The 5,000-nt window shown below is 45.1% G+C and overlaps 2 long non-coding RNA genes across 2 annotated transcripts in view; both read left to right on the top strand.

The window, feature by feature from the left end:
• LOC135818456 (uncharacterized) overlaps positions 1–149 on the top strand; it is an 8,292-nt gene extending 8,143 nt beyond the window's left edge. The window contains exon 3 of the long non-coding RNA XR_010553684.1: positions 1–149. This exon is cut by the window's left edge and continues 1,014 nt beyond it. This is a non-coding gene — a long non-coding RNA (uncharacterized LOC135818456).
• Positions 150–1,713: 1,564 nt separating this feature from the next.
• The window catches only part of LOC135818458 (uncharacterized), a 7,289-nt gene continuing 4,002 nt past the window's right edge, over positions 1,714–5,000 (top strand). Inside the window, exon 1 of the long non-coding RNA XR_010553685.1 lies at positions 1,714–1,911. This is a non-coding gene — a long non-coding RNA (uncharacterized LOC135818458). The remainder of the gene's footprint in view (positions 1,912–5,000) is intronic.

Genomic DNA, 5,000 nt, shown 5'->3' on the forward strand with positions numbered 1-5,000 from the left:
AATTTAAATGTGACAGTTAAGTTGTTGCTTTCCATTAGACTCTCTTTTATTTGAAAATTATTTTAAGTAAAAATTCTAAAATCCGTGGTCTTTCGGCGAGTGGATATCCGCACCAAGGTAGTTTACACATAACCTCTATTCTGATTACAGTTCTGAAGCTAGCAGTCAGTGGTGTGTGTTTATCTGTCCCCGGGGAAAATTGCGGAAAAAAATCGCAAAAAACGCGGGGAAAAACGCGGCATAATTTGCGGTAAATATGCGGTGAATAATATTGATGTGCGGCAATTTTCAGTGAGTATGTAGTGAAATCAATCAGTTACAAGTCTCATGGTGTAAGCACTCGTCATATTTGAATAAAAAGCCGCCACGATGAGACGTTGCTGACCGAACAGTGCACTGTGTGTACGTGTAGTGCAACAAAAAAGTTAAAAAACGCGGTCTTTTAAAAAATCGCAAAAAAACGCGGAAAAAAACGCGGCCGCGGAATCGCAATTTTCCCCGGGGACAGGTTTATCCTCAATCCTTTATGGTGGTTATTGGCCAAAATTTGATTGACATCAGAAATTTGCAGCAAAGAGACCGGAAAATGGTGTGTGGATTTCTCCCCCGCAATGCCGTATGTGTGGTAAAGTTTATGCTTCACAAATTTGATGAAGTTGCACACATTTTGTGCAGAATTCTTACAGGTAACTAATTCTGAAAGATCTCTTCATCTAGCTGGTGTTAGATGGCTGGTACGTAAAGATCTATTCCCATAAATTTAATGTGTTGCGTGATAATCGCCTTGGAGTCGACCAATGAGAGATCAAACTGCGCGGGCTGGAAAGCGCGGTCCTGCTTGTTCTAACTCAACGCCAAAGATGATGGAACTGGATCCACTTCCCGTCGTCAAGTGACGACGGGCAGGAACGGATTCTACTGCCAGTCGTCATGACGACGGGCAGGAACGGAATCCACTGCGTTCATTGGCTGACGAACTTGGCTCGTGGAGTCGTGGACAAGGACAACGCGCTAACGGAAAGCGCGAGTTATGTACTGTCGTGGACATGGAAATCCGGTCGCACGTCTAGCGGCCCCAGGGCGCTGGCCATGCAGCCGAGTATACATGTAATGTAAGTGGTACACACATGCATTACATTTTTATAATAATGTGCTACAGTGCGGTGGTCGTATCGGATCAACATGTGCACTGCACGCAGCAATCTGTACGCACTAGGGTCCGGCCTATTCTGCTGGCAGAAAAATTGGCAGAATTCGTAACTTTTTCTGGTACGTTTCATGCATGTTTGGTATGTGGATAAAGAAATGGAGCAGAATTCGAGGAATTGCCCGCCATTAGGTTCGTATGGATCTGCCAATTTCACTGCTTTTCGAGCAGAATTTGCCACCTTTTCGAGCAGAACCCGCCGGTCCCTAGTATGCACTGAGGGCGCTGGCCCCGGTCGACTGGATTTCCATGTCCACGAGTCGATGGTTGTATGGTGTGCACGTGCATGCATGCTCTGTGCCTTTGGCTTGGGCGCACACGAGAAACACGTAACGTCGCTCATCATTATTATTATTAAATATTATCATTCATCAGTACACATCACGTGACATAGTAGATCTAGACTACAGTACAGGCTCAGTGCCGCTGTTCATCCAGCCCTTGCGGCGCGGGCTGGATTCCACGGTACTGCCCTCGTACTCGTGCAGAAACCTGTAGATCTACAACAGCCGAAGATCGTGAACCTGGTGCAGAGAACCTTTTCCTGACGTCGACTCGGTGTACTTGGTTTTACAGATGTGAACAGCAACTCATCACGATCAGGGATCGTCACTCTTCGATCCAGTTCTTTTTGTTCTCGCTATGCCTGGGGTCGCCTTTATGGTGGTGGAGGAGAAGAACGGAGCTAAACAGATCAACCGGCTGTAAGTCCTTGGTGCATTCACAGCACATTCAAGCATTAGAATAATTATTTTCTCAGTCAACCCAGACACTGACAGTACGTGTGCAGCTTGCTGATGCAAAAGAACCTTGTAGTGAATGCTTCGGTACAGATCCCCTGACAGGGCGCACACTTCCCATTCCGGTGGAGATGGGGAACGTTGATTGAGAATATTGAATGAATTGCATTCTCCAGTTTCCTCGGAAAACACCATTCCACTCTGCACTCAATTGACTTGAATGAAATTTGTCTAGTACATGTGGAAATCGTCTGCCACCAGGATGAAAAATCTAGATCATGTACAGCACTGTACGATTTACAGTTTTTGATGTGGACATTCCATGTCTACTGCATACCTTGCTGCAGTAAAGTGTGGAAGCTGCTCCACACAATGTCTATAATTATTTCACGCAGTGTAAAAGCTCTGGTTAAAAGTCTGTCCTTAGAATTGGCATTACATTCCCATGGTGCCGGGATTTGGAAGAGCAATGCTTCATGAATGCCTAGGCGTTCACTCTAGGCTTCAAGGTACCCTTTACAGCCCATCGTGGTGCAGTCCTCGTAGCACCATACTCCAGTCATTAATTTTGTTTTGTTTTTTTGTTTACTTGAAACCACGCACCCAATTCGTAAAACAAGAAAGAAGGAGGAAATGACAAAACAACAGACTAACAAAACTTTGACTGAATGGGGCTGGAAATGCAACGCAGCGGTGGTGATGGGGTGCTGCAGACTCCGCCGACCAATGGTCTCGGCATCCGCGCCTACTTCACGCATCAGAAAAGGAGAAGAAGAGAAACAAAAGAGATTGAAAAAAAGAAAATAGCGGAAGTATAGTGTGGAGAGAAAGAGAGAGAGAGAGAGGGAGAGAGAGAGAGAGAGAGAGAGAGAGAGAGAGAGAGAGAGAGAGAGAGAGAGAGAGAGAGAGAGAGAGAGAGAGAGAGAGAGAGAGAGAGAGAGAGAGCTCTCCCCCTCTCTCTCTCGCTCCATCTATCTATCTATCATATCTATCTCAGGAAATACTGCAACTCCTGATGCTATCAATGCACGGAGCAATGGCCATCCAAAGGTCCAAAGGTGTGAACGTCAGTGTGAGTGTTACTATTTCGAGTGCCTGCGCCTCAAGGACGGTATACTTTATTGCGTTGCAGGTTCATTCCACCTAGTGTTTTCATGTTTGTTACGGGTTCATCTCTTTGGTTTCCCCTCTATCCTTTATGATGGATACTGGCCGACAATTTGATTGATTGACACAGCAGAAACTGTCAATAAAGAGACCCCAATATGGGGTGTGGATTTAACCTCCACAATCTGATTGTGTGGAATTGTGTGGAATTTTAAATTTATGCTTCCATCAAAACCAGTGCGACTGGTTCAGTTACAGCTAGGCCTTGACGGATTATGCTAATATTTTCGTGAAATTATGCTTTTCGCATTGCTGAAAAAATTGCAGAATTATGCTATATTTATGCTAAAAGTTATCATATTATGCCGCATTAAGCGGGATTCACAGAAGCTTTTTTGCGATGCGACACGCGATGCGACAGGCGCGAAACCGGGAAAACCCCAAATCGCAGCCATGTCGCACCCCACGCAACTGCCGCAACTGGGCCATCGCTGGCCATCGCAGAAGTTGAGCTTGGCTCAACTTTTGCGATGCGATGCGATGCGACAAGCGATTTGGCGTACGATTTTGACCTTTTCTACAGCAAAGTTGTACAAAGGTGCAAGAGTTGCCTATAATTTGTACAGGTTGTACCAAACCGCGCAAATATCATGGCGACGTACTCAAATCAGCAAGACATTGCAAAAATTTGTCGCATCGCTGACTTCTTCTGTGAATGGTATTTCGCGAGTTCGCATCGCACGCGTCCGTCGCAGATCGCGTCGCATCGCGTGTCGCATCGCAAAAAAGCTTCTGTGAATCCCGCTTAATGCTCACATATGCTGCTAATGCATAATGGTTCTGTGCAAAATAACAAGGGAATTTTTTTGTAGAAGGCGTTGTACTGTAGTAGCAAAAGTTCAACGGGGTCAACGCACCGTCCGACCTAGCTACGACCATCACCGATTGTAGTGGACTGGACATGTTATCAAGGGAGTCGTAAACCTACAACTTCCTAATGCATCTACTTGTACTTGTACTTGTAGAACATGTACAACTGTATGGAATTTGATGCGAACAGGCGGATTATTACAATTTTATGCGATTCTTATGCAATTTGCCTCGAATTATGCGATTATTCGATTTTGGTAGGAAATATGCGAAAAATTATGCTAGCATAATCCGTCAAGGCCTAGTTACAGCATGCAAAGGGTTCTACAGTCTTACAATTAACTTGAGGCCTATCAAAGTGCATGACTCAGAATAACACACAACAAAGTCTTATTTTTCAGCGACGCAATGGTGGTGTGCGTGCATGTGCGCAAGCCGGTATACATTCAGAAGCTGATGAACGGGGTTAGAAGAAAGGGAGATGCATCTGCATAGACACAAACCAGAGGCCGGATACCATTAACAGCTGTGTAGAAATGCTTTGGTGGCGTTGAAATCCAACCTAGTAAACGGGCGGTTGAAGATCCAATACATCGTAGAATCAGCGAAACCCACATAAGCTGATGTGGCCATGGCCAATGTTTCCTGCAGCCACAATACTTTGAGGTTGTAGCCAAAATAATACTGGCTGTCCTTCGGCACGCTCAACATGCAGTAAGCACTCATCATTGTACTATAAAATACTACTTACTTGCTCTACTAGTTGGACCAGAACACCGAGTCTCATTTCACATCTACTTGCGCTTGACTAATTCAGCAAATTATACTGAGAAGTTCCATAAATGAGTGATTGCAAGAAGCTCAGGGGCAAGTCTACTAAACGATAATTCCAGTAGACAGTAGCCCAATGCAATGCAAATCGAATCCCTCCAGATCACTGTCAGATTCATTCCTACCACAACTTTCACTCGATTAATCTTGCTCTGTGCTCGAAATGTTTGAGCTGCTAGCTGTCACAGCTCCATTAGCCATTCACAGGTATCCATGAAGGAACACTCAAACTCAGCCTGTCGCCA

Source organism: Sycon ciliatum, chromosome 5 (genome assembly GCF_964019385.1).
Source record: "Sycon ciliatum chromosome 5, ocSycCili1.1, whole genome shotgun sequence".
Classification (NCBI taxonomy): Eukaryota; Metazoa; Porifera; class Calcarea; order Leucosolenida; family Sycettidae; genus Sycon; species Sycon ciliatum.